This window comes from Ascaphus truei, chromosome 2, assembly GCF_040206685.1.
Source record: "Ascaphus truei isolate aAscTru1 chromosome 2, aAscTru1.hap1, whole genome shotgun sequence".
NCBI lineage: Eukaryota > Metazoa > Chordata > Amphibia > Anura > Ascaphidae > Ascaphus > Ascaphus truei.
This window is the reverse complement of record NC_134484.1, coordinates 69,224,218-69,235,882: the sequence shown is the minus strand read 5'-3', so window position 1 is coordinate 69,235,882 and position 11,665 is coordinate 69,224,218. Positions and strand designations below refer to the sequence as shown.

Here is an 11,665-nt window from a genome sequence, read left to right as displayed (position 1 = left end):
TACAAAACACAACGTTTCATCCTTCAAGAGGACTTTCTCAAGTGACTGGTTAGCAGATCGTGTGGAAATGTCCAGTATATATAATTAAAACACCCATATGAAAAGACTTAATCACCAATTACCCCCCCCTGTGAACACACGATAGTCTGCAGCTAACTTCTTATAGTCCTCTGTGGTCTGACTCCCATTCTGTCCACGCTGACGTCATCAGATGGCTCATGCGTGGTGACGTCATCATCTGGTTCCTCCTTACAGTGCGTTCCGGCTGCCTGGTCAGGCAGAGTCGCGCTGACATCTTCCTCCTTCTGTGGTTGCTCCCACGTCGTCCTGTGTTCTCGCGATGTCTCCTCTGTGTGCAATAATGCCATCTTTGTTAGTGGCAGGCTCAGCCCTCTTTCTCCAGTGTGGGTGCAGTTAAAGCACTCTTCTGTGTGTAAGGGGGACGGTGCTTGTTCTGTCTTTTCACGGGGACATGATTCCAGGGGGAGCAATAGAGATAAAAGGAGATAAATGGAGATAAAAAAGACTCAGTCAGTGAGAGTACATGTATACATAGTGCCACTATACCCTAAATAAAAGTTTATAAATGGAATGCTTGCTTATTTGACACCCTTACAAGGCATAGAAGCAGCAGCAGCAGCAGCAACAATGGAAAATGCCTGTGGAAGAAATATACAGTAACATATCATGTTAAGTCAGCGACTTGTCAGAAAACTATTGAGGGACAAAAAATCATTAAGTCCTCTAGGTGAAACTGTATCCAGAGTGAATGTCCAGTAAGCTTCTCTCTGAAGTAATGATATGTCCCTATCTGAACCCGGGGATGAAGTATCTACAGACTCTATCCCCCTGATCTTTAAAGATGCCACTGTATGTTTGTGATCTATACAATGAGTGATGAGTACAGTACCTTCCTTTTTGCCATTAATCTTGCTGCAGTATTCTATGAACCTTGTTTTGAGCATATGGCTTGTTTTTCCTACATAAAGCAGCCCGCATGGGCACTTGATAACATAAATGATGTTAGTAGAATTACATGTGATCCTACTTTTTATTTTATATTTCTGACCACTCCTCGGATGGCTAAATGTATTTCCTGTAGTGGGGCTATTCCATATTGAGCACCCAAAGCACTTATAACATCCTTGTTTTTGCCCACTTAGGAAGTGTGGTGCAGCGTTATATTTGTCATCATTAGCTTTGATCAGTATGTCCTTTAGATTTTGTCCCCTTTGATACGCAAATCTTGGGAGTTCTCTACAAATAGGGCCTATAAGACCATCAGCTTGTAGAACCCTCCAATGTTTGCAGATGCTGTTTTTAATGGCTTTACTTGCCGTAGTGTATTTACTGACTATGTTGATCCTCTCTGTCCCTTTATCGTGTTGTACTGCTAGAACCTCCTTGCTAAGTGCCTTGTCAATATCAGATGGTTTGTGTCCACGGGAAACAAACCTTTGCTTGATATCCGTAAGAGTTACCTTAAAATTTTCTGGTCTGTTAATCTTAGTGGCTCTTATTTTTTGAGAAAACGGCAGCATTGCCATAAGAGGTTCTGGATGGAAGCTCGATGCATGAAGTGTTGCATTACGATCTGTGGGCTTGCGATACAAATCCGTATCCAAATTGTGTCCATCATAGGTGATTAGTACATCAAGGAAAGATATCTGGGTAGGACTCCAATTGTTAGTAAACCGAATTGGGGTTGGTAGTTTGTCTAAGTATGTGAAGAAGACTATAAGCTCTTCATCTGTTCCCTCCCAGATAAAAAACAGATTGTCTATGTATCGACAAAAGAAGATCATTTTGTCATAGCATACAGTATTAAAAATGTATTTGGCTTCAAAATCAGCCATATACAGATTTGCATAAGAGGGAGCGACATTACTGCCCATGGCCGTACCCGTGATTTGGAGATAATTTTTTTTCTCAAAGTTGAAATATTTTTTGTGCAAAATGAAATGCAATAGTAAGAGAATAAAATCAATGGATGGCCGTGTGGTGTGTTCTTTTTCAAGTGCCTTTCTCACTGCATCAATACCTTCCTCATGGGGAATGATTGTATATAGGCTGGTCACATCCATGGTGTCCAGCAGTATGTTTTTGTCTTGTAATGGGAGTGCTTTGAGTTTACTCAAGAAATCATACGTGTCTTTAATGTATGATTTGCCCATAGTGACAATTGGTTGAAGGAATTGATCTACAAAAATAGCCAATGGCTGATTAATGGAACAGGTGACCAAGATTATAGGCCTACCTGGGGGATTGAGGAGACTTTTATGAACGTTGGGCAATAAATATAACACTGGAAGTCTCGGATTAATCATGGTCAGAAATTCCTTCTCTGATTCTGAGATCCATGTGTTATTTAGTCCCAGGTTTAGAATCTCCATAACCTCTCTTTTATAAGAGATGTCGGATCCCTCTCTGAGTATAGCAGTTGGTGTCCTCTAGCTGCCTGAGGGCTTCAGTCCTATCATTAGCATAGTTTTGCAACACTAAGGCTCCCCCTTTGTCAGCTCTTTTAATTATAATAAGGGGGTTATTTGACAGGTTTTTGATAGATTTTTCTTTAAGAGTCAGATTATGGTATGTATGATGTTTTCTTTTAAAGATGTCATTATCATCCCTTTTAACCAGATTCATGAAAGCCTGTACACTAGGATTTCTTAAAGGTGGAATGAATTTTGATTTAAGCTTACATACCTGTATATCAGTTGTAGATACCTGTGTGTTACGTGGCTGCTGTTGCTGCTGCTGTTGGGACTGCAATCCTGGTACTCTGTTAGAGAAAAAAGATTTCAAATTAAGCTTTCTCTCTAATTTGAACAATTCAACTTCAAATCTTTTGGGTATGGTAGTCGGCACAAAAGAGGGACCTTTAGCAAGGACATTAAGCTCCATCTGTGGAAGAGGATGGTCCGAGAGGTTAATAACTATATTTGTGAGCACGTTATTGGCGGGGTCCTTGGGATGACTTCTCCCCCTCCTGGTCTTTTTTCTTTTCCTTTGGCACCCGTCGGTTTGCCCCTCCCTAAAAACGTCTTAGATATTCCTGGGTTTTGTGAAGACCGTTTGCGGATGAGCTGGCTTCTGATTCACTGGTGTTGTTCTCTCCTCTTCGTTGTTGAGCTCTTTTACCCTTATTCTGGTATCTTGTGCGTCGTTCCATCTGATATTGACAAGGCACTTAGCAAGGAAGTTCTAGCAGTACAACACGATAAAGGGACAGAGAGGATCAACATAGTCAGTAAATACACTACGGCAAGTAAAGCCATTAAAAACAGCATCTGCAAACATTGGAGGGTTCTACAAGCTGTTGGTCATATTGGCCCTATTTGTAGAGAACTCCCAAGATTTGCGTATCAAAGGGGACAAAATCTAAAGGACATACTGATCAAAGCTAATATGACAAATATTTCGCTGCACCACACTTCCTAAGTGGGCAAAAACAAGGATGTTATAAGTGCTTTGGGTGCTCAATATGTAATAGCCCCACTACAGGAGATACATTTAGCCACCCGAGGAGTGGTCAGAAATATAAAATAAAAAGTAGGATCACATGTTATTCTACTAACATCATTTATGTTATCAAGTGCCCATGCGGGCTGCTTTATGTAGGAAAAACAAGCCGTATGCTCAAAACAAGGTTCATAGAACACTACAGCAAGATTAATGGCAAAAAGGAAGGTACTGTACTCATCACTCATTGTACAGATCACAAACATACAGTGGCATCTTTAAAGATCATGGGGATAGAGTCTGTAGATACCTCATCCCCGGGTTCAGATAGGGACATATCATTACTTCAGAGAGAAGCTTACTGGACATTCACTCTGGATACAGTTTCACCTAGAGGACTTAATGATTTTTTGTCCCTCAATAGTTTTCTGACAAGTTGCTGACTTAACATGATATGTTACTGTATATTTCTTCCACAGGCATTTTTCACTGTTGCTGCTTCTATGCCTTGTAAGAGATTGTCAAATAAGCAAGCATTCCATTTTTAAACTTTTTTTTAGGGTATAGTGGCACTATGTATACATGTACTCTCACTGACTGAGTCTTTTTTATCTCCATTTATCTACTTTTATCTCTATTGCTCCCCCTGGAATGATGTCCCTGTGAAAAGACAGAACAAGCACCTTCCCCCTTACACACAGAAGAGCACTTTTACTGCGCATGTGCGAAACGGCAAGCACACTGGAGAAGAAGGGCTGAGCCTGCCACTAACAAAGATGGCATTATTGCACACAGAGGAGACATCGCAAGAACACATGACGACGTGGGAGCAACCACAGAAGGAGGAGAAGGAGGAAGACGTCAGAGCGACTCTGTGTCTGACCAGGCAGCCGGAACGCACTGTAAGGAGGAACCAGATGATGACGTCACCACCCAGGAGCCATCTGATGACATCAACGCGACCGGAATGGGAGTCAGTGTTACGATTGTGCTCGCCACAAACCGGGAACGGACCACGGGTCTGAGGTGGGGTTATATAATCACCGACCTTAGTCCACACAGACTGATCCGAAGTGCACAGTTCGTAGTCGTACATAGCAGGGTCAGGATTGGAGAAGGCAGCATCGTCGTTATTCAAGCAGGCGTTCGGCAACAGGTAGTCAGGAGTTCCCCGCTTCAGCTTAGGAGCGTGAGCGGCCTCTGCGTGAGGAGCAGGCTCTGCCCATGACGCCGGTCTCAGCAGGGGGAGACAGCAGGCTGGCCGAAGTACAAAGCGGGGCAGCGTCAGGGAAAACCAACGCTTCAGCACAGACATCCAAAGCAGGCCTCTGCGTGGAGAATAGCAGCAGGCTTCAGGAAACGAAGGGTAACCTCTGTTAGGGGAGAATGCAGCAGGTACCAGGAATCTGTGCTGGCTAAACAACGCTTCAGTACAGGAGTGAGGAACAGGCCTCTGCGTGGAGAGTAGCAGCAGGCCTCAGGATAATCAGGAAACACAGGCCTCTACGTGGAGAGTTGTAGCAGGCCTCAGGATACTCAGGAACAGGCCTCTGCGTGGAACTAGCAGCAGGCCTCCGGATACTTAGGAACTAGAGATGAGAACTAGAGAGGTTAGTACACAAGGAGACAAGCCAGGCGGCTTGTGGCAGAGCCAGTAACGTCCAGAGAAGGATTATGCTCGGCCCTGATTCAGAGCCAAAGCCCAACATATAAAGGGCGGAGATCCAATCACAGGGGGATGGTGTGTGAGCATTCCTCCAATGATGGAGCACAGGGCAGAAGCTGCAATGAGAGGCAGCACATGTGCCATTGATTGCCAGAGGAAGCTTTTGCAACTGCAGAGGTCTGCAAGGCTATAATCAAAGCCAGGAGCGGATTCCTTACAGTCAGACGACAGAGGAGTTTAAGAAGTCAGCTGCAGACTATCATGTGTTCATAGGGGGTAATTGGTGATTAAGTATTTTCACATGGGTGTTTTAATTATATATACTGGACAGTTCCACACTATCTGCTAACCAGTCACTTGAGAAAGTCCTCTTGAAGGATGAAACGTTGTGTTTTGTACTGATTAAATTTCATTAAGGAAATCCGAACTTGCCCTGGAACATTAATTTTTTCTTCCTATACTGGATTTTTAGACAGATATCCCTGAATCAGGAGCACCGGTGAATTGCAAGTATCTTTACCTTATTCCATGTGGTGTGCAGCTCCCCTTCCCCTAAAACATATACATAAGTCATATATAACAAATACATTGTTTTTAAATATAATTATCCAAACGGTGATCATAAATGCAAAATTGAGTATTATACGAGTAAACCTCGATCATGACTAACCCATGGGTAGAAATACATGATTTATTAACTTGCCAAGGTGGACTTATTGTAGGTACCAGTTTAAAACACCCAGATTTTAGTAAGACATAATAATAGCATGTTCTTGTATAGCGCTGCTAGTTTTATGTAGCGCTTTAGAGACATTTTGCAGGCACAGGTCCCTGCCCCGTGGAGCTTACAATCTTTATCTCCTTGTGCCTCAGGCACAAAAAAAAAGTGACCTGGCCAAGGTCACAAGGAGCCGACACCGGGAATTGAACCAGGTTTCCCTGCTTCAAACTCTCAATGCCAGTGTCTTTACGCACTGAGCCACTCCCATAATTATTAAGGTCAATTCTCATTTAAACTGTCACAATAAATCCGTATATGGCACACTGTGTCATTTTGATCTGATGTACAAAGACCGATCAGACGTTCTGATAATGAACAAACACAGGTAAGACCTTAATAGAGGTGTATCGACTAAACCAATTGTCACAAATATTGTGGAAATGTGCCGCCAACTGTCTTCATTAAGATATGATTATCGACCGTGTAATCTGTCCAGCCCATGATGACGATACTGATAAAATGTTAAACGTGAGGAAGATTAGATGCATCTCCCAACTGGGAATGATTTGTACAACAACATCTGTCCTTTTTAATGTCTGTCTCTAAACGTTTTGGCTCTCCATGCGTTATGATTCTCTAGATTCCTTGTATGGCACTGCTTGTAATAATGGATTACATATGAATGCTCCAATTTATGCTGGTAATTACCGTACAAACCCGCAGTTACATAGTAGTTAAGGTTGAAAAAAAAGAAATATATCCACGTTCAACCTATGCTAAATGTAGACGACAGATACATATCCTATATCTGTAATTACAGTATTTTGATCCAGAGGAAGGCAAACAACCCCCCCCCCCAGTAAAACATCAACCAATGTTTTCTCTTAACAATAAATTCCTTCCCGACTCTAATAATGGCGATCAGATTTCTCCCTGAATCAACATCCTTCCCATGTTTATTTGGTATATCCCTCTCCTTTCTAAAGAGATGTCCAATCTTTTTTTTAATATGTATTTTGTATCAGCCATCACAGTCTCCATGGGTAATGAATTCCACATTGTAATTGCCCTTACTGTAAAGAACCCTTTCCTTTGTTGCTGGTGAAATCTCCTTTCCTCCAACCTTAAGGGATGACCCTGTGTTTGTACTGCTCTTGGGATGAATAGTTATTTTGAAAGCTCCTTGTCTTGTCCCTGAATATATTTGTATATAGTTATCATGACGCCTGTTTTTTTTTAATGTAAACAAATCTAAATTAGCAAGCTTCTCATAAATCAGATTTTCCATCCCCTTTATTCATTTGGTGGCTCTTCTTTGGACTTTTTCTAGTTCCAAATTGTCTTTTTTAATGGAGTGGTGCTCAAAACTGTACTCCATATTCAAGGCGTGGTCTTACTAATACTTTATAGAGGGGCATAATTATGTTTACTTTCCTTCCATCTATTGCCCGTCTAATGCAAGATAAGATCTTATGTGCCTTTTCAGCTACTGCATGACATTGGGCACTATTGCTAAGCCTGCCATCTATAAGCACTCATAAATCACTCATTCCCTCCCATCTCCTCAAACCACTTGCTCCTACTTTAATCACCCCACACGCACATTTTCAACTCCTCTGGTACCTTTTCTGCCTCCTTAATGTACGCAACAGCTATACCCTTACTCAAAAAACGCACACTTGACCCTGTCCCTCCTGCCTTTTCCTCTAAACTCCTTGAACGCCTTTTTGTTCTCTTGCTTACGCCATTTTTTCACCACCTAGTCTCTCCTAGACCCTCTACAATCCGACTTCTGCACTCTCCACTCCACTGAAATCACCCCCATCCAAATAATTAATGACCTCCATGCTGCAAAAGACGAAGGTCATTACACTTTACTCGTATTACTCGACCTCTCTGCAGCGTTTCATACTGTGGCCCACCCTTTTCTCCTTCACATTCTCTATATCCTTGGTATCTGTAACAGAACTCTATCTTGGATTTCCTCATACCTCTCCCATCAGACTTTGTGTCTCATTTGCCAATACCTCCTTCTCTTCCATCAATCTCTCTGTAGTTGTACCCATGGGCTCTGTCCTGGGGCCTCTTCTCTGTTCTTTTTACACACACTAGGTGACCTTTATAACATCTCTAGGGTTCAAATATCACCTTCATGCTGATGCACATGTAACGGGTTTTCTGAACCGGTCTGACCCACCCAATCTCACATTGGCCCCTGTGGTCTAACCAGTCCCCATTACAGTGTAGTAGTGTCTGGTGGTGCACCTGTTGGCTACAGGACTCCTGGGTCTCCCGCATGATGGTGTATGGGGAGGACCCGTCCAGACAGGCAGCTGAGGTAGTGTGCTGAGTCCTACCTAGATCCAGTGCAGCGCCTCCACCTCATCAGGGTCCCTGTGTCCGCATGGGGATGGTCCTGGTGAGGAACTCCTCGGTGGTGCCCCTCTCTGTGCAATAACTCCACACTTGCACCCGAGAGTGTTGGTAATCAGGAACATCTTTATTGTACGGTGGGCAAGCTGCCCTCCACAATGGGTGTTCTTAGCCTCCCATGTTCACCGCACTTCCCTTTGAACGGTTCCTCCTCCCTTAATTGGTGGGTTCCCTATCTCCCCTTTAGGGAGATAGTCCCTGTGCCAGGTCCCTGGTCACAGTCTTATAAGCTGTCTCCTCCCAAGCCTGCACTCAGACTTGCTCCTTGTCTCATAGCTCTTACATAACACTCCAACAGCTTTTCTCTGTCTGCCTTGTGCTGCCAGACTCACAGCTCTGCATCAGACTACTGCAACAATGTTGCAGACCTCCAGGTGCCTCTTACTGACAGAGGCAGCACAGCAACAGGAACTCAACTAACTTTTGATCAGTGCTGTGCCTTATGTATACTTTGGAAGCAGACACACCTCTGACATCACTAACCATGGAGTCAGAGCCTGTGACCACTCCCATCCATACATAGGGCACCTCACCAGGGTGTGAGGGCAAACCTCCATAATTACTGCTGGCATGCCCACAACTTACCAGGCCTTACTGTCAGCAGGAGAGATGACTGCAGCCATTTTAAATGACCGCTACATTCTCCCCCTGGTGAATCCCACCGTCCCCGGCTGGGACCTAAATTTGAACACCTTCCATCAGGAAGCACTTTGAAACAAAACACACATTAGTCACAACATTATAGTACATATAATAGCCGATACATCCTAACATAGACGTATAACAACAAGGATTACTCGGTTATATAGTATCCATTAGAGGTACTACCATACCCTTTAAGGTGGCCTACGCACAGCATGGTCCACTGGGCTTAAAGCAGCAATGTTGTAACCCTCTGGTTGACACTTCTCATCTAACCCGCCAGGATCCCAATCTTCTTCCCCTGATCCTTCCTCCTCATCAGTGCCATATCCCCTATCCTCACCAGTGGAACCCATTTTAAACTCAATTTCTCCCTCCATGAGGGGTTCAGGGACATACAGGTACTCCAACCCGTGGGGCGCTTTGTACTTGGCTATAATAGCCCTCTCGGCCCGGCTGCTCCTAGTCAGCTATGCGTTCCCTGCCCTCCCTGGCAACACCCATGACAGGGGCTCATCAGGGTCTACTGGGTCTGATAGGATGTCAGGACCCATGGGCTCCATTTCCTTCGCTCAATTTTGAACCACCTCTCTTGCAGCTCCCTTTCCCTCTGCGCGGGTGTGAACTCTCCTACTGCCCACCAGTAATCCACTATATCCTCCCTTCGGATAAGGAATCGCGTACGATCCATTCAGGCCACATAGCCCTCAAATAATGGGGCCCACCACCGGGTTTCTTTACCTTTCTCTGACTCTATTGGGTCACCTTCCTCTGCATCCCCCCAAGAGGATATCCCTGAGGTACTTTTCGAGCGAGGCTTGGACCATGGGTATGATCCCGGTACCTTTTCCTCTGCCGACTCGGTTACACTAGGCACCCACCGGTCCATCGATACCTTACCCAGTGGCCCTCCACCCCTGGAACCACCCTCTGAATCGTAACTGTTCAGTCCCTCCCCAGTCCGTTCCTCCCCGGTTCCCTGGGACCCTCCCGACATTCCCAAATTGGACGTGGACCCACGGGAAAAGGTGACTGGGACAGGGGCTTTATCTAGGGCATGGGTTTGGGCGTAAGGACAGGTAATGGGCATCCGCGGGGTTCCGAAACGCTCTCTGTCTTCGGATAGTCCCGTATCATTGTGTGGACGTGCCGCTGGTTGGGCCTCACCCGTCTCAGCTCTCCTCGCAGCCTGCCAGCTCTGTGTTGACACAGGTGATCGGGAAGCACTGCCCGATCGGCGAGGCGTTGTGGTTCTCTCTCTGGTCGTTCCGCTACCTCCGCCGGAAGTGACGTCATCACCGGAACCGGATACTCCGCCATCTTGCGATGGATCCCCATGCGGGATCTCTTCCTCCACAACGACATCCGCCGCCGGAAGTGATGGTTCTGCTCTCCGCTCTGCTCGGGCCTGGGCTAGGCCTTCCTCCGCCATTGCCACCACCGGCGCCTGGGGAGGGTAAGGATGTATCTCACCGCTCCGTCGGCTCGGGATGGAATCTTCTCCTCCTTCCGCGCTGTAAGTCACCACGGCCGTGGGACTCCGCCTCTCGGGTTGGTTCTGCACCGGCGACACGAGACTCCGCTCCGCCGCGACACAGGTAAGTGCCGGTTCTTTTCCAGCACCGCTGTAGTGGTCCGCCGGTAGGCGCATCACCACCGTCGTTAGGGTCGATTGTTCCTCTTTCGAGGAGCCGAACTCCGACTCGGGGAGTGGCACTCCCGCAGGGGACCGACGGTGAGGTTCCGGGTTCTCACCGCGGTTGTAGACCCCTCTCTCTTCAGGCTCCGTTCTGATCATTAGGAGCGATCCCCATTCTCCGGGATCAACTGGTTCGGTGCAGGCCGCACGCGGGGCTTCAGCTGTCAGCATGGCTGTGTCCGCCCCCGCCTTGACTACCAGGGAGCATCCTGGCAATGAGTAGGGATATACCCCAATGTCCATCTCGCTCTTTGTTGTGCTGGTTACGGGAGACACTTTGCACAATGGTCTCTCCTGTTCACCAGCTCGCAACTGTGGGCTAGGAAGCTCACATCCAGCTCCTCCCTCAGACAACTCGGGTCTTGGCTGGCAGAGATAGAGACCCCTCCCCCTGGTGAATATTTGGGGAGGGTCCCACAAGTTAATTGGATGCCCCGGCACAGGGGCTGAACTTTTCACAGTCCTGGGGGGCGCGGCTTCAGGTTTCGCGCCATACCTCCCCGCAGGGTGGAATTTTTCTTTTGGCGCCAATCCCGGACAACTTTCTGCAAGTTTTGCATTTGCAGCATTTTCTGCAACTGGCCCACGCGGTCTCCCCGGGTAGCGGGAACCGCCATTTTGGATCGCTCTGCCATCCATATTCGCAGCAGCTGCAACTTCATATTCCTCTATCTCACCCAATAGCCTCCCTAAGGACAGGGGGTCACCCCTCATCCAGGAGCACCGCATCTTAGCCACGACAGGATGGTCAGGTCTCGCTCCTCTCAGAATTCGATCACAAAAGTACGCCTCCACCTCAGTGGCCTTAATATAATCCCCCTTTCGCATCTCCCGTAAGGCGATTCCAATCCGCAGGAGGAACCCAGGTAGATCCTCTCAGTCTTTCTGACGAAGACTGAAGTACCGCTTCATCAATTGTCCCATGTCCTCTTTACCCGCATACACACCATGTGCGCTCTCTCCATTAGCCTCCGTCCGCCATTTTGGACTATCCGCACCGCGCGGATCCTCCATTCTTGCGGTCGCCATTTTCTCGCTGTAC

General features: G+C 46.4%; 1 long non-coding RNA gene across 1 annotated transcript in view; it reads right to left on the bottom strand.

Annotated features, from left to right (window-relative positions):
• Positions 1 to 303: 303 nt before the first annotated feature.
• The window catches only part of LOC142488516 (uncharacterized), a 35,263-nt gene continuing 23,901 nt past the window's right edge, over positions 304 to 11,665 (bottom strand). The window contains exons 2-3 of the long non-coding RNA XR_012799462.1: positions 2,707 to 2,782; positions 304 to 458 (exon numbers count right to left, since the gene is read on the bottom strand). This is a non-coding gene — a long non-coding RNA (uncharacterized LOC142488516). The remainder of the gene's footprint in view (positions 459 to 2,706; positions 2,783 to 11,665) is intronic.